Below are 18,832 nucleotides of genomic sequence, written 5' to 3'. Positions count from 1 at the left end.
CCCCCTCCCTCTCTCACACACACACACACACACACACAGGAGAAAATGAAGGCTTGTCCCCAGAGAGAGCTGTTTATGAGTGACATCAAATGAATATGAGTCAATGGAGGCCACACATTTTTTTGGGCTAAACAACTTGTAAGGCCCTGGGATGAGATCCAGGACACTGATCTGGGGACATGCAGGCCCTGTCGACATCACTAACTCAGCTGCACATGAGAGGAATGCAGTTACCTGGATGTACAAGCAGATCTGCCTTGAGAAGCTTCTCCCAGAGTAGCCCCCGGTCCCCAGAAACCCATACGTAGGTAAGGGAAGGGTGGACAGAAGATGAAGAAGGGGAAGCACAGGTGTGAGGGATGGGGGCAGCCTGCATATTATCCTTGAAAACAACAAATCACACCTAATTGCTTGAGAAGAAGCCGGTCCCAGTAGCTCGCCTCAGCCCCATCTCAATCTTTGATGGCCACTGCCCCTCCTCGAGGCAGGGACATCACATTTCAGGCTGATCATTCATCTATTCAGAAAATATTTATTGAGAGCTTAGTACGTGTTGGGGGTGGAGGCACAGTAGGAAAGCAGGCAGTCGAGGTTCCTGCCCCCATGAAGCCATAGGTGCAAATGCTGGAGCCACTCAGCCTGGGTTCGAATCATGACTCTCCCACTTATCAACGGTGTGAGTTTTGGGAAAGATTTGCTTGATTTTTCTAAGCTTCAGTTTTCTCCTTGATAAAATAGGGATTGAAATATTACTTATCGCCAAAGGCTATTGTGAGGATCAAGTGACATAAACTTCAAGTGCTTTAGAACACTGCCAGGCATGTGCAGTCAGTGTTAGCTATTGTCACCTATTACTGTCACTGTGGTCACCAGCCTAGGGGCTGGGTGTGCAGAAGAAGACAAAGCACATGGTCTGTGCCATTATGACACTTATACTCCACTGGAGGTGACAGAGAACAGACAAAGAATCAAGGAAATATACAGTAGGTCAGCAATATGGACAAACATAAAGGAATAAAGAAAAATAAGAAATAAGGAAATGAAATGAAGCGACACTGGGCAAAAGGAAGGGAAACATGATTAGTACAAAGCACCTCCTCTTCTCTAACACACCAGACCTCCAACCTCCAACCACTGAACAGAATCACCGGGCTCTGCCTTCTTTTGTCACGCAGAAGAAAATAACCCCCTTGGAAGCCATCCTACAGATTCCTGACAGTTGACAGTATTGTCCTATTTATTTTCTCTTAGAAGATTACCACTATTGTGCCACTCAGCAACTATAACTATCAATCTACTTAGTATCCAAGCAATTTCAAGACACTCCAGTTTAAGAAGTACTACATGGAACGTGTAGTTGGGCACAGTTTTTTTCTTTTGACTCCATTCATGAAAAAAGGCCTGAAAACATGAGCACCAGCCAATGTCATATCCACCCCGTAGCCACACACCCTAAAGACACGAGACCATAATGCTGCCCTGACTTTGCAAGAAACAGCAGGCAAAGCGGCTTCCAGTTGACGAGGAAAACCAACATACATGGTACATCTCATTGCTCTTACCAATATAATCCCCAGAGAGTACCTTTAAGTGGCCTCTAAAATTGTATTAATTATTAAATGGAAGCCTCAGGGGCAAGGAGAACCTTCCAATTACAGTTTTATTTACCCTCCTCACCCGCTGTTTGCTCAGGGTTTATTTAAAGTCATAATCACGTCTCCTGTGATGGAGGATTTGGGCTGCTTCGTGGTCACATGTGGAAAATATTATATATCCACATCAGATGTGCATGTGGTCTCCCTTAGTAGAAACCGATGTCATGTCCCTTGAATTAGACCATGTTGCCCCTGTGCGCATGTAAGACTGAAGTCCACGGGGAGTCCTCAAGAAAAAATAATTCCTTAAATGATCCACAAGGAGCGAAGAGTTACTTAGACCTTAAATAGCGCTGTGTAATCATTGCTCACCACCAAAACACAAACAAAAGAACAAAAACTTAGAGAGTAAAAGAATAAAAACATGTTCTGATTTGCAATATTATTTTGGTCCAAAAGTTTGTTCTGCTTTATCCATGCAAGAACAATGAGGAGATTCCTCAACACCTGTTAAACACTGAAAACCCCAAAGCTCCTTTTGTGTCTACTGGAGAGAAGAAAAAGGGATTTGTCCCTAGACTCCGGGCAGGTTTCAGGGGCCTGTGACCAGTGTGGTCACACAGGGTCTCTGGCTCAAAAGGTCCCAGAATTGGTATTTAATGCTTTTTAGTCACCATCTTGAATTTCCTCATAAGCTGGGCTTTAATTTTCCGCAGGTAATTTAGAGCCTCAGCTCACACAGAGTCCTGCCTCCTGCACCTCCCCACGGTTCCCGGATGGGCTCTCAGTCAGCTGCCCGACCCCTGACAGCCTAGACCCCATCCCTTTCCCCTTCTTCTTGCACCATCGGTCCACTGCGGCCCTCATACGCGGGCCACTGGGTCAAGTCCACAGAGCAGGGCTCGCATTCCACCACTGTGCTCCTCCCCCCAGGAGATGCCTGGGCGCTGGGAGGTCAGGGTCGGGCACACCCAAAGGCCCCAATTCCTCCGTCCACCGCCACCCCAGCACACACATGTGGCTGGCAGCGCCACCGTGCACTGAGCAGGTGACTGCGAGGGCCAGCCTCTAGCCCACCAGGATCCAGCTCCTGCGTGCGCCCCAGGGCACAAGCTGCAACGCAGTATGCTTGGCGGTCTCCATTTCTGATACGGGGGATGTCCCCACAGAAGGCATAAATATTCCGTCTCTTCCAGGACCTCACTGTTCCCCTTCACCAACCCCTGACTTAAAAACTCCATTGCGGGCTTCTCTGGTGGTGTAGTGGTTGAGAGTCCGCCTGCCGATGCAGGGGACACGGGTTCGAGCCCTGGTCTGGGAAGATCCCACATGCCGCAGAGCAACTGGGCCCGTGAGCCATGGCCGCTGAGACTGCGCGTCCGGGGCCTGTGCTACAACGGGAGAGGCCACAACAGTGAGAGGCCCCCGCTCGCTGGCAACTAGAGAAAGCCCACGCACAGAAACGAAGACCAAACACGTCCAAAAATAAATAAATAAATAAATTTAAAAAAAAAAAACAACAAAAACCCATTGCTATCACGAGCACGTGCCCGTCTCTTTTGGAGTCTGGTAACTGAATTCAGCCATAATGCAGCTGGGACTTAGGAAGCACCAAAGGGTATAGTTACCTCCATCTATGTCGCTTGAGAGAATTGTTGGCACAGGTGAAATACTGATGCATCTCAAGTGCATATATATTAATGCATCTGAGCCTAGTCAGGGTCAAGGTCGGTCAGGGGCCAACTCCAAGCCCTTCGCGATCCCCCCCCCTCATACCACAGCCAGGAGAACCACATGCTACTTATGTGTTTCCAATGATCACAGCCGGGCTTAGGTGAAATCCAGCCACAGAGAATTCTAAATATTCATCACTTTTCAGTTAAATGTAAGAACACCAAATCAACAAGGGAGTAGCAGTGATCAGATCAGGAGAAAATATCATCTCTTAAAGAGAAGCTAGTTCCTGTTTCTCAAAGCTTAATGTTCAGACATCTGCAGTACTGTATCTGGAGTAGGGGGGGCCCAGGAAAGGATGTTTATTAAAAATGCAGATTCCTGGCCTCCACCACAGACCCACTGGATCTTAAAGTCTCAGGGGAGCTCACTGAATGTGCATCTGTTCAGGCTCTCTAGTTGCTCTTCACCCCATTGTGTGTGGGTCATTCTCATCATGAGCTTTCTATCACTGGAACAGCCATTCTCAAAAATTCAGTATTTATAGGAGTCGACTGGAATTCCTATTAAAAATCCAGATTCCTTGAGCACCAAGCCCCTCAGAGATCCTAACTGAGTAGGTCTGGAATCTCCGTCGTAACAAGCAGCTCTCCCCACCCCCATGCCATCCCATCGCCCACATTTCTGATGCAGGTCTCAGAACACACCTTGAAAACTACTAACATTTTAAAAATCCCCCAATTCTTAGCTTTCTATTATTTTAGCACAGCTACAATTAAACTTCAAATCTTTTGACATCCAACTAATGTTATTTCAACACCTTTTATATGCTAGAGCCAAGGATGGGAAGATGGATTGGTCCTTTTCTAAAGATCGGAGCTCAGGAAGGAAAAACTGCCAAGTAGGCCACAGCTGCCACACACTTTAAATGTGTAAACCCATAAAATGTTGAATTACGTTATTGTTTATATACCATGAATTACAAGAGAGCAGAATCCAACTTCTTACAGTAACAGTAGCTGCCATGTATTGAGTTCCCACTATAGGCTAGGTGCGGAGATAACAAACAGTAAGTACCCAACGATTTATACAGTAACTACCCAATGATCTATACATTTTTTGAGTTTACAATGTATCTTCAATTTTAATGTTTTAGCTGATCTTTATTGCAACAGTAAAATTATTTTTATTCCTATCTTGCTGATGAGAAAACATTTCTTAAAGGAGGAGCATGCCTATGAAACATGAAAGGTCAAACTTGAAACCAAGACTCTATGAAATTGATGGAATTCCCATGACACCATATAAAATCAATCAGTTAATTTATGCTTGGTTGAAAACAAACAAACAAAATGATCCCATAATCTTTGTGGTTTATAACAACAAAGGTTTACTCCCTGCTCACATTAGTGTCTACTGCAGATGTTTTTCAGTTTTAACTGTCCATACCTTCTCATTCCAGGGCAGCCCTTAAACTGGGAGGTGAGTGCTGCTGTCGTGGCAAAAGGAGAAAAGCAACGGTGGATCACGCAACAGCTCACAAAGCTCCCACTTGGAAGTGACATATGTCACTTCTTGCTATTTAAATGGACAAAGCAAGTCACATGGCCAGGCTGCTGTTCAGGTGCTACTGAGAAGCGATACTTCTTTCCTGAGTGAATGGATCTGACATCGCTAAGCACTTCTGCCACTGAAATTCTGAGCTCTGAAGTAGCGTCATTCTCTGATGTCAGCTCTCAGTTTCCATGGCATTCAGACGTGGGTTATCAAGGATATGGGATGAGAGACAAGGAGAAGTGTTTCTCTAGAGACAGTGTCAATCACAAGAAAATCTGTTCGGATTTGCATGTTGCTCTCTGCCTGAGACAAAGGTACTCACAGGCTCTTTGTATTTGTCTGCGTAGTTTGCATTTGTGTGTGTATTTGTGGGGTCCAGCCTCAGAGTAGTGTTACTAACCCAAGCACCGATTATTGCATAAATCAGCACCTTTCAACATCTAAACTGTGTGGGCAGTCAGTCGTGAAGTAATTCATTACTAATGACAAAGTGCCACAGTTTTTAAAAAACTGGCATTTTAAAATAAATGTGAATAAATTTAAGGATATTCTTTAAATACTAGCATGCTTGTTCACTTGCATTCTGTTTTTGTGAACAGGAGAGAGGGGAATGGGGTTACAGTTACTTCCTAAAGAATTGTTTGACCATGATTACACACATGGATGTGCATCCCATCTGTGAACTTCAATTTACATGTGTTGAGGCAGAAAAAACAGGTGGAGAGCCACTTACCTAAACCACGGCCACATTTATCACTTCTATATCATCACAGATAATTCCATGTGTGTTCTCACTAGCCAAACAGTAAGCGTCCCAAGAACAAGAACCACATTTCCCCCTTTTCATCCTGAGCAAGTGAGGAAAGAGAGGACTTTTATTTTCTCTTAGAAAGCAGATGAGCCTCTGAAACCCTCCTCAAAACAGAAACCTGATGTATCTGTTACCATTTTTCCCTTTGAAGTCAATAGGAATTAAACCTCCAAGATACACGGTACAAAGCACGGAATTATCAGTATTCCAAGCTCGTACAGAAACAACCAAGCTCCAGACAGCTTTGCCCGGGAACAAAAAGGAGATAAATGATTCAAATACAGACTCTATTTCATCATGACACAGTCTTCTATTTCATTTTTACATTTATTTATATGCTGGCTGACTGACTACATGAAAGAGTTGAGTCAGATAAAGCCCTGCCTTTCTTTAAGAAGATAGGAGCTCCTATGCTAATTCTTCCTTAAGCCTCGGCCAACAGTGGCACATCTAATAAATGAAAATGTATGAATAATAGAAAAATAATTTTAATTTCCAGGGAAAAAAAGCTCTTTGATTTTCTCAAGGGAATCAATTTCACACACATCCTTTAAAGTGGGATCAATGCCTGAAATTTATTTGGAAAGGCAGAGTGTTTAGGTTTCCTGGGAGGAAACTGATTTTTTTCACTTAAGAAAGACTTCCACTTGAGAGAAGAAAAGAACATTCGTGCATTATTGGGTGTAATCATAGTGAGGTGACACTTTCCTATTAATTTGTATCAGGAAATGCCCCTTCTCCTTTAAACTATATCTTCCTGTCTCCTCTCTCTGGGGTTTGGCTGTAGCTAAAGTTAAACCCCAATTTATACCAGTCCTTTAAAAAAAAAAATCTGTATGACCCTTTCCATCAATCCTCTAACTAGTTTGATATGCACAAAACTGCTAGTTAATTAACCTCTCTCTCCCTCCAGCCAAACCTTTCACTGTGAACTTGGACCCAAGGTTAAAGACATGTGCATCAGTCACAGGCAGCGGGACAGAGAAAGTCACAACCATAGTGTGGAGGTAAGAGGCTTTGGGAAGCTAACACGCTCTGTAGGTGAAGACCATGCCGTCATACAAGCTGTTTTCAGTGACAAGTACTTTGCATACATGACACTGTTTAATCCTCTCAGCCGGCCTAGCAGGCAAGATTATTGCCCCCATTTTAGAGTTGAGGAAACCGAGGCCTAGAGAGTTTGGATAACTTGCTTGCCCAAGTGTGTTCACATTTTTTGAGGCTAGATCTGTTAGAATTCAAATCCCCTATTTTTAACCACTCATTTTGTCCAAGGGGCTATGAGGAGGATACCTTTGAAAGGATAAACAAGAGATTGATAATAGCAGTTCCCTGAGGATTGGGAAGCAGGGAACTGGGAGAACTGGGGGGTCTGAGGATAGAGGAGAAGAGACAGACTTTTCATTGTCTGCCCCTTTGCACATTTTGAATTTTTTTTTTTTTTTTACCCTGTACAGTTGGTCCTCATTATTCACAGATTTCATACCTGTGAATTTGCCTACTGGCTAAAATTTATCTGTAACACCAAAATCAATACTTGCATGCGTTAATGGTCATTTGTAGACACGTGTCCAGTGTCGAAATATTTTGTTCACTGGAACGAGCACGTTCCCAGCTGAGGTGGAACAGGGCCTGTGCTCTGCTTCTGGTTTCAGCTCTCAGAAAGCGATGAGTCGCTGAGCATGGAGCCGTAGAGAAGCTAAGAATTTAGGAATCCAACATGAAGGAGTCATGCTAGACCAGAGGCTCCTTTGTTTATGTAAATTTTTCTGGGGATAGAGTCAGATCTGAAATCAAATTCTGAAAGGATTCCATGACCCCCAAAAAAGTTAAGAATTTTACCAATAAAACGTACAAATACTTTTTTTTTTTTTAACTTCCATCATCAGTCTTAGTAGTTCTCTTTTTCAAAAACATTTCTGAAAAGAAACAAAGACTAACCTCGTCAACCTCCAGCTGTACGGTGTGTAACAGACAATGACCCCAGCTGCTCTGAAATCCATTGTCATGTGTGCCATGAAGTCATGCTTCCCACTGGCTGCTTTGTGTGGGGCAGGGATACCGAGGCAGGCCTGTTCCTGGGAGACAGGGGACTTCTCAGATGGTCTCTCGGAACCTTCCTTAGGCTGGACTATGTCTAGGGCACTTCCACCTAACCTTACCTCCCATTTCTTGTCTCTCTGCATTAACGTCGCATCCCAGCCTGGTGGCCTCATCCAGCTCCATCCATTCCCTCTCCCAAGGCGGTTCCCTAATAAAACTCCTTGCATGTTTAATCTCAGCCTGGTGTCTGCTTCTCAAACGAGCAGGACTAACCAAAGAAGCCAATGTCTAAAGTTTCGCAAAAGTTACCAAGCTATGGCCCAAAAACTGGGAAGCTGCGCTCTGTGCTCTGTAGTCAGCTTGACTCACTCACTGCCCACAGGACACACTCTGCTTCCAAGACTGAAAACCACCAAGGTTTAGATTCAAGTCTTGAACAAATTACAGGTTACTGTACGTTACACATTACGTGCATAATTAAAAGCCTTTAAAGATCACACGTAAATGAATTTAAATCCACAAATGCCATGAATCTATTCCACTGAGAATCTGGATACCTCAAAACCATGAATTAGTCTAATAGGTCCAGGTGTCAGTCAGCCTCTGAGCCATTCCACACGCACTTCCTCCACCTGGATGCACCTCCCTGCGATTTCTACCTCGTGGATTTCCACCTGTTCTTCAAAATGCAACTCAAAGTTTACCCCATGTAGGAAACCCTGCCTGATTTCCCCTGGCCAGATTACCTCCCTGTACTCTGTTTCTTTAAGGATTTGTACCTGACTTTAACGAAATACCTATCAATTAAGCTTTTTTATTTCAGGTGCTGGTAATTAATGACTGACCAAAAGTGCCTGAAACAGACTGCTAGCATGTTTACCTCACAGAACAAGGATGCCAGAGAAAGTCGGTGGTGCGGTTGATTCCGTCGCTCCACAGTGTCATTCAGAACTTACTCCTGTTCCATCCGTCCACTCGATCATCCTCAGTGAGTTAGGAATACTGTCCCTCAAGCTCTAACCACTATCACCTCAAAAACCAACCCAAAGTTGGGAAGGGAAGAGGAAGCACCCTACACACTGGCCTCTCATTTTTGACTAATGAGAAACCCCTTTCCAGGTCCGCCCTTTTATCTCATTGGCCAGAAAGGGTCACGTGGCCATTCCAACCAATCACAGCAAAGAGAAATAGGATTACATGATTGGCTTAAAACAATAATGATTTATCCCTTGAATGGAGCCCACCTTCTCTGAGCACCTTGATGCCTCATGCCTAATTTCTTTTTTGAAATCAAGGCCCTGTTAGCCAGGAAGCTGGAAAGAGTGGCTCTTGAGCAGAGAACCAGCAATGTCTGGCGCACCCCCGAGTCAGAGTTCCCGGTTGACCTGCCTCTGTCTGCCACTGCACGCTGTGGAGTCCTGTCTCCCGTCCGAAACTGGCCCACAGTAGCATTCAATAAAAGTTTGCCGAATACTGGAAACATTTATTTGTTTGTTGAAAAATAAATGCAGCACACATGAAAAACGATAGGAATGCTAAAAAATAAAAAGTGGCTTACAAAATAAAATACTAGATAAATTTTCCAACACCTCCCCTAAAAGATTAATAGGAATGCTATCACAATTGTAGACAGGAATAGACTGGGGCTCAAGAAGATAAATAACCAAGCTGAAATGACAACATGAACATTCTGACTCAGTTTCCGTAGTCAAAATCACAGACCCCTCAGCTCTCTGACTCACACTCCAAACATGGTTTTGGTGTCCCACACAGGAACACAACTATTTAAATGGGGGCCATAGAATACATGACACACTGGGAGGTGTTACACTAGATAAAAGAAACACTAATAAAATTTTACTGGTGATCACAGAAAATCACAATCAAAACATGGGTTTTGGTGTTACATAGGATGAGCTACTCACCGAAAACCTCTTGCAGTTCTCGGACTTCAGAGGTTATCAGCTGACAAATTGAATCGCTCTGTGTTGGTTTCCTGCAACAGTTCTGATCACACTCACCTGGCAGTTTTGTTTGCAATTGCATGTTTAGGTCACAGAAAAGATAGGTCTTATGAATTTGGGGGGATGAGAATTCAGGAAAAGGATACATAAGGACGCCCAAATTCCTAGCGTGAGCAACTAAGTGGATGGTGGATGGAGGAGCAAATCCGGAGAAAATCCTCTGCCTGGAACGCTCTCCCTGAAGAGAAACCATGACTCTCCCACTTACCTTGCACAAGTCTGGGCTCCAAGCTACCTCCTCCGAGAAGCCTTCCCTGACTCTACCTAAAATGTGAACACCATCATCCTCCATCCCCTTACCCTGCTTCATCCCTTCCCGACATTACACTCTATTGTTTTCTGTCCATCTCCTCCACTAGAATGTAAGTTCCAAGAAGGGAGGAACCGTATCTCTCTTGTTCACTCCTGAGTCTCCAGAGACCAATACATCTGGCACATAGCAGCTGCTTGGTAAACAAGGCCTAAAATATAGAAGAGCCAAGAGGATGAGGATAGAAAAAATGTCCTGTGGTTTACACATATACAACACAATCTCTCTCTCTAATGGAAAATATCTAATGGAAAAACGGCAAGATTGCAGAATCAACTCATTTCCTTTTGATCGTTAATCATAATTCCACAGAATCAATCATTTCTTTACCTTGAAATTCATATCACTTCTTCTCATTAAAGTTTCCAGCCTATGTATTACTGTATTTTACAAATGTATATCCATCCATAAATATATATAATACACACGTGGCAGAAGCAGCCTAAAACAATTACTCCTAATTCATTTTCAAAGAGGCATTTTAGTTCTAGGTCAGAACTCCCAGGATCCCATATAAAAAGTTCTGGAGAAAAAAAACCCTGGAAAATATTTCTGACTCCACGGGCCTCACAAGGACACCTTTCAGACTGTCTGATTCAGAACTCCCGGGAGCAAAAAGCGATCCAGCACTTGCCCTTATAAAAGCCAAAACCCTTTCTTCAGAATGTAGCAGCCTTATCACATGACCTCAGCTGGCCTGGAGGAGAGCAGGTGGGTGTGACATTAAAATGCAATACGAAGTTCACCGAGCCCTAGGGACACTGGGGAGGGACTGGATTTGCTTCCAAGCACGCTCATCCTTTTGAGGTGTAGATGGGGGTCGGGCCTGAGAGAATGATTAATCTCCAGAGCAGCTCAGAGCACCTCCAGCAGAGGGCTTCCCAGGTCTTTGTTTCAGGATGAACTGGTGATGAGAACAAAGGAGAGGAGGGACAAGGTGGTGTCCTTCCAGCCTGTTACTTGCCTTTCGGTTCACAGTGGTGCCCAGGCTTGCTGTACATGACAATCACCTGGCAGCTTTTAAAATGCTGCTGTCGAGGTATGGGGCCCAAATAGCAGTTTAAGCTTCCCAGGTGATTGCAGTGTGCAACCTGACTGAGACCTTTAATGCAAGTGTCTAGCCTGAGATGGCTGCTGGGAGGACACTTGCCAGACTCAGGTATCACTGATTCCGCAGAGAGGGCCATGGTCACGGCCGAATGCAGGAACAGTCCCTGACCTTGTCATTAAATCCTGCAAGCTGCTGCAGTTTCACTTTCTGCATGACCCCCAGTCAGCCCAAAAGGGAATTAGCCACTGTGGCTGCAATGCCGCTTAAGGCGAAGGAGCTTTCCCTTGTGTTACTCGTTCACCCAAATAGAGCACACACTTTTCTGATCGATCCTAAAGAAAAGTCTGGGGTTTTGAGAATGCAGTCATTTTTCCATAAAGCCTTATGATTTAAAGGGTGGTCCTCTAGTATTGGCATTTGGGGGAAGCTTGGTGGAAATTCAGACCCACCCTGGACCCGTCTCAAACTATAAATCTGGCTAGATGGCGCAGAACGTATTAAAATATTTTTACTGTATTAAAACATACACAAGAGAGGGAGAAATACTCATAAACTGACAAATTTTGAGAGAGACTTGGGGAAAGAGGCAAAACAAGCATCTCAAAAAGGAGAAAAGTGACATAAACTTCGGTTCATCTGAAATTGACTTTTGTTGTTGTTATTTGTTTTTGTTTTGTTTTGCTTTATGATTACCACCAGGAAGTGGCTAAATCTGGTAAAGGTTTCTTTAAACTTAAAGGAACAAAACTGGGTGAGCAACTAAAATCTTAAGAGCAAATAATTTAAGAATTTCTATAAATCATGTAATTAGTTTAGCAGGTCTAAAGGATTTTCCCTAAGTCACCATCTTCTCAGGCTCAGAAAAATACATTTAAATTGAATCATAATTATTGCCTCCGCTTGCTCAACATTTTACCGTCTGAAGATCCTTGAAATCAAATATCCCATCACAATAAAAGTATTTTTAAGTCACACAGTCTTAAGGATTATGTTACCACTAGGTGGCAATGTTGACCAAAAAGTGCTAGAAACCTAGGTAAACATCCTCTTTTTAACTATTTTTTGCGGTTTATTTAAATTTGTTTTTCAAAGATCAAGACATCTGGAAAGGTTAGAAATTGCACTACTGTGCAGTGAAGACCAAGAACTGAAACATGTAAATGTAGAAAATCATCAGTGAAAGACAACTGGAGGAGAAAGAAAGGGAGCTGCAGGAAGTAACAGACTGTCTGAAACAGCAGGCGGCCCAGGAATTCACGGGATGGACCTGAGAAAGAATTCAGTGAGTCTGGACAACCAGAGAACTCCTGATCGTGGTAATGTCCCCAAGGAGATCGCTGACCTGTAGAACTCGATGCTAATATATCTCCTTTGCTTAGCAGCTTGAGAGGGCCCAAGGGAGACATATATTATGAGGTCTGATTGCAGGCAACCACATCATTCATCAGAATTTTCCTGACTTGCCCTGTACCTGATTCCTAGCTATTACCTTCAATGTCTGGCTTTGCCTGTGGATTCCTGACCTTGCTGTGCTCTAGGACTTAGGACTTCAGCCCTCCCCTAGGAATCCATGCTACTCCCCCTACAGCCTCACCTTGATGTTACCTCCTGGACCTTAGAAGAACTTGACCGTAACTCAGACGATACTTGCATCCCTCTCCGGACCCCACTCCTGCCAAATCTTATTGCACCTTAAAACTCCCCACGCAGTTGCTTTGAGCAAAGAATCATCAATTGTTAGAGCTGGAAGTAATTTAGAGGTGTCATCACATCAATCCCTTTTACTTTTCAAGAGAAATCAAGGGGAGAGGAACAACAATAATAAGTACTTAATAAGTTTCAGGCAGAAGTGAATTTACTGTCTCCTGGAACAAAAGTCCTGATGCGGGCAGCTCCCAGGGGAGTTGATTCAGTGGCTCAGCCACATTATCAGAAGGCAGCTTGCCCCCACTTCCTCTACTCTGCTGTCCCCAGCGTGTTGCCTAAGATGTCTTTGTGGTACCAAGAAAGCTGTCTCAACTCCAAGCACCACATCCTCACACACCAATGGCCTAGGCCATTTTCCCCTTGCACATCTCTTACTAAAAATGAAGAAAACTTTCACAGAATCCCACTAGCTGATTTGCCTTCACAATTCATTAACCAGTACTGGGTCACCTGCCCAATCCTCCTTGAGTCTCAGATGAGGGAATGGAAGTATCATAATGGGTTGTGACAAATCAGAATCTGACTTACCTGGAGGAGGGGCGGGCACTGGAAAACAATCTTAGGTACTGCCAGGATACAAAAAAGGGGATATGCATCTTGGGTCAGTCGGCCGGCACTGACAGCTGCACCGGGGGAGTGAAACCAAGCACGAGGATATTGATGTACTTGAGAAATGGGAGAGATGAGAAAACAGGGACATCCAGGCAACTCAGAATCAAAGAGCATCCCTTAACAAAGGGCGTTAGTCCCACCATGACCTTCACTAGTCAGCCGATAGGAAGCTGATGGCCCCTGCTACGTTTCACATCAATTTCTCAGCACCGTTGTACATTGCTCAGTTGCATGCAGCATCATTCACTTGTCAAGCTGCCGTGAGCAGTAGTTTCTCACAATGAACCTGATGAGAGTGGAAGGTCAAAGGCAGGCTTCTAACAATTCATCCATTGATTCATGCACTGAGATTGGGCAGGCATTACTGCAGGCTCACTTAACAAGAGTTACACTCCATCATGCGGAGCGTAACTAAAAGCCCTATTTTATAGCTGAACCGACAAGTGTCAAGACTGAAAAGAAGCCCTCCTAGAACTCCCTCTAAGCCAGTGGTTCTCACACATGGACGTGCATCAGAAGCATCTGGAGGGCTGGTTAAAATACAGATCGCTGGATCCATGCCTAGAGTTTCTGATGTAGTGGGACTAGGATGGACCCCCAAATTTGCATTTCTCACAAGCTCCAGGAGATGCTTACGCTGTTGGTCCAGGGATCACACTTTGAGGACTACAGCTCTAGGAAAGTCTGAGAGACTCCAAAACTGTCCTTGGAGCCTAGAGCTACTACAGCCTTGGCTGTAACCATTAATGTAGTTGAAACTTTCTAAATCCCAAAGGCTGCCACAAGACCTAGCTCACTCACACACAGTTGATTTAACTTTTACATATTTCAAAGGCATTACATTATATCTGGTGGATCCTAAACCTTGGGTATATTTCTAACTCTCTCTCTCTCTCTGTCTCACACACGCACACACACACATACACACAATTATTCACTTATTTATTAATTAAAGAAAATATTTACTAAATGCTACTGTATGCCACACACTGTGCTAGGCTTTTCTAGAAGAAATTATTACACATATAGGCCCTTCCCAAAAGGCCTTATATGACATTAGAGAAGACCAAGGCCTTATATGACATTAGAGAAGACCAAGCATGTTCACACATAGTTACATGGGTAACCACAAAATGCAAGCTTTCAATGAAAGCCATAAAGGAATTACAAAGTGATATGAAATTTTGGAAGGTGAAGCAGTGTTTTTAACTCAGGAGAATAAAAGAAGATTTCAAGAAAAGATGTGATAGTTAAGCTGGACCTTTAAAGAAAGGGTAGAATTGGGACACAGGAGACCAGACAAAGGCCACTTCAAAGTGTAAACATGAGTCAACATAAGAAAAAGTGTTATAAGGAAGTATAAAAAGTATATAAGGAAGATAAGCAGCTCAATATTACTGAGGTGAAGATGCCTGAAGATAAACTATACAGGGAAAGTGTTGGAAAGGCTTTTTAACACCAAGATAAGAAAATGAGTGAAAGTTTTAAAACAAGGAATTGAAACACTAAGGAATATTAACCCAGCAATAAATAATATGGGAAAGACACACTGTATGACGGGAGGACTTAGAGTCAGTTGGGAGCTAGCTACTTTTAAAAAATAATCAAGATATAAGAATAAATAAAAAATTCAACTGAGAATTCCCTTGAGATAGTTAGGAAGTCATTCAATGCATGATACCTATTTTTAGATGAAAAAATTAATACTAAAATATCTATACCTGGCCCATACATGCAAAGAAACCCTAGACTAAAATTTAACTTACTAAAAAAGGCATTTATTCAGGGCCACTATAATATAAAAGGACAGCATATCAGAAGTTAAAACCTTCTTGAATTTTAGAGGAAATCACATATTTAATGCTTTTTTTTTTTTTTTAGCATTAAGTCAAATGAACCGGTTGTGACTTTCTCATGGTGATATCACAGTCAACCAGAAATGCCATTCTGTAAACAGCAGCTTTACACCTATGGGTTTTCAACTAAATTTCCCCAGAGCTTTTATTTTTTTCTTTTTTGCGGTACGCAGGCCTCTCACTGTTGTGGCCTCTCTCGTTGCGGAGCACAGGCTCCGGACGTGCAGGCTCAGCGGCCATGGCTCACAGGCCCAGCCGCTCCGCGGCATGTGGGATCTTCCCGGACCGGGGCATGAACCCGTGTCCCCTGCATCGGCAGGCGGACTCTCAACCACTGCGCCACCAGGGAAGCCCGAGTAACTATATTTTTATTTTAATAGTTACATATTTATTTTAACATGTGATGAAAAAATATAACCAGCCTACCGGACCCCTTAGTTCACAGATATTATTTTTTTAAACATATATAATTTTAAAAGATGAGCCAACCTAGAGAAAACATTAAGTATATAGTAGTATCATAGACCTATTAAATACCAACTATTCCAGACCTGTTTTGTCAGACCTTTGACACCTCTGGGGATATCATATGGCCCTAAAACAAGAGCTGGAGATGGTCATTTTATCTCATGCCAGTATGGAGACCACGTAAAACAGGGATTCCACTTAAGGGCTGTGAAGGGGAAATTACCTTAAAGTTCTTTTAGTATTTTCTTTTTAAGCCTGATTTGATCGAGAAAAAAATAAATTGCGAAGACCTCTGGGTGTGCAAACATGTCCTGAAGCCCCTTGAGGTTGATGTTGCTGTTTCTCTTGACGAGGTTACTCCCAGGATAACAAACAAACAAGTCAATTAATATAAAAGAATAATGAATATTGTCATATTTTTTCAGAAGCAAATGCTGCTGTATAACACCAACTGTCCATGACTGATGGGCTGTTCAGTCCACCAACCATGGAATTCACATGGAATTCACCCCATGAATTCCTGCAACTTAAAACACCTCACCGGTCCTCATATGACAAGACTATGTATTAGTCAGCTTGGGCTGCCATAATAAAGTACCGCAGACTGGGTGGCTTAAACAGCAGAATTTTTTTCTGACAGTATGGAAGCTGTAAATCCAAAATCAGGATGCTGGCCGTGGTTGGGTTCTAGTGAGGGCTCTGTTCCTGGCTTGCAGAAGACCACCTACTCACCGCGTCCTCAAATGGCCTTTCCTCAGTGTGCACATGAAGAGAGAGATTTCTCTCTCTCCCTCTTCTTATAAGGTCACCAATCCTATAGAATTAGGATCTCATCTTCATGGCCTCATTTGACCTTCATTACCTCTTTAAAGGCCCTGTCTCCTCTACAGTCACATGGGGGTTGGGTCTTCAACATACGAATTTTAGGGGAACACAATTCAGTCCATAGCACCCAACTTTATAGCCTTGCTGTAATGTCCCAAGGACTCTACCTCCCTCTCAACACACACATGATTCTCCACCATCTGTCCCAATGAATCTGGGAGTTCATTCTTCCAGCTTGCTTTCCATCCACTTTGATAGAGTGAATTTTGATGAAGAGAACTACTGTACTGGGAACCACAGGATTCCAAAGGCTCTCCCAAGAGCTGTAAATCAGCAAGAATTCTAAGCTACTGCAGGTGTGAACTAACTGGCAGTTTTCCCCAACCCTTCTATGTCGTGGCAGCCACAGCGATTCTTGGAACACATTGAGATTCTCCACTTCTATCTGGTTTACAAACAAAACACTCAAACCCAGGAAGATAACCTTGTTGAAAATGGTGGTCACCTCAGCCAGTTCTCAGATGCCCACACTACCCTGATCCCATAAATTCAATAAATTGAAATCATTTTCCTGATGAAACAAGATAAAGCCACACCTGCCAGCCTTTCACTGCACTCATGATCTGCTCAGCTTTGATGCTAACCTGGGAGCTTCACCCTTTCTCTAATAGTATCTTAATGCCTAGTCAATTTATTCTCAAGCCTTTTTCAAAACACAGATATTCTCTGCTTGCTTATAGGTCATTCAATACTGGCTGAAGGTTTAAGCATTTACTTTGTTATTTGTATGGTGTGCTGGATTTTAAAATCAAATAGCTCTGCCTTTAATTCAACAACCTTGAGAAGTACATCAGGAAAAAAAGTAGATTGCTTTTATCTCTAAGTCATACAATACCCAACAAACAGTAGCTTAAGCAAAAGATAATAAATTATCTCATATAAGCCAAGACTGGAGAGAGGCAATACCTGGCATTCTTTGAACAGCCTTCACTGTGTTAGGACTGGTGCCTAAGATTCTCCTGGCCTCTTCTTTGGGGCCCCCAATATTAAATCTGGCCTTAGATTCTCTTTTGATCACTCAAAAAATATTGGTTGAACACTACTACATTCCAGGATGATGCTAGGCCTTTCTGGGGGAAATACACACAAAGGCCCTGCCAGTAAGGCCTTATAGGACAGCAGAGATGAGCAAACATGCACAACCAGAACTTCAGTGAAAGATTGCATTGAGAACCAGAAAGAAGATATAGATAATATGTTGTGGAAGTATAGGAGCTGAAATAATCACTTTATTCAGGAGGACCAGAAAAAGGTTTCAAGGAAAGAGGTAATAGTTGAGATGAGCCCAGAAGTCTGAGTAGGATTGGGACATGGGTTGAGGGTGAGGATAGGGCACAGGCCACTCCAGAGAGAATAAATGCCATGAGCCAATGAGCATCACGGGAAAAGCATTAGGGACATTGGGAGGAAAAGCTGCTCGGCATTGCGGGTGTGTGAGTTGCCTGAAGACACAGACATCCTCAAGACGGGAAGAAAAGGGTGATAAAATCTCCCGCAAAAGTTTCCATCACCCTCCTACTTGTCTCATAGCCAAACACTGTGTCCCCAGGCCACCCCTGGCCATCAGTGAGGCTGGGAAAGTGACTCTTTAGCATTTCCAGTCTTTACAAAGGAGACAGAGGTGAGAGAAAGAAGTGGGCGAGTGTTGGAGATTAGAAGTCAGCGATGTCGATCACAAGAAGATACCTCATCTTTCCGGACCTCTGCTTCCTTGTCTGAAGCGGGGAATAATGGTGCCTTTGTGGGCCTATTATGAGGATTAAATGAAATGCAAAGCACCTGGGTGTCCCAGCACCTGGCGTATAACAGGGACTCCATGTGTTCCTCTTCTCTCCTAGTTTATGTCCCTCCATCATATATAGTTTCTGCTCCGGGTGAATATGGAGCAATGTGACATTTATGATTATGACAGGTTAACTGACAGGCTAACTTATTTTGTTCTCACTACAGAGTGAGTCTTCTCTTTCTTATTCTAAGAGGGTAGTCAAGGTTTTTCTTTCCTTATCTCAGAGGTTTTGTGTTACATGGATGCATGCAGCATTGTCTGGTATCCCGAAATCCATGTCCCACCACCACACTACCTCACTCCTACTGGCCTTGGATATTTCTTGATGGAAAACTCAACCCACTCAGAAGAATTATACCAGATAGTCTGAGGGGTAGAGGGTATGAAAGAATGGACTTGGACTAGAATACGTGGGCATGTCTGAAGGAGGTGTAAGATTTTGATGGTTTTATC

At 43.3% G+C, this 18,832-nt stretch overlaps 1 pseudogene; it reads right to left on the bottom strand.

Annotated features, from left to right (window-relative positions):
* Nucleotides 1-9,996, bottom strand: part of LOC114901334 — a 38,849-nt pseudogene extending 28,853 nt beyond the window's left edge.
* Nucleotides 9,997-18,832: the final 8,836 nt, after the last annotated feature.

The sequence above is a fragment of the Monodon monoceros genome, unplaced genomic scaffold, assembly GCF_005190385.1.
Source record: "Monodon monoceros isolate NGI ecotype Baffin Bay Population unplaced genomic scaffold, NGI_Narwhal_1 Super_Scaffold_2, whole genome shotgun sequence".
Classification (NCBI taxonomy): Eukaryota; Metazoa; Chordata; class Mammalia; order Artiodactyla; family Monodontidae; genus Monodon; species Monodon monoceros.
This window is presented reverse-complemented; position numbering and strand designations above follow the sequence as displayed.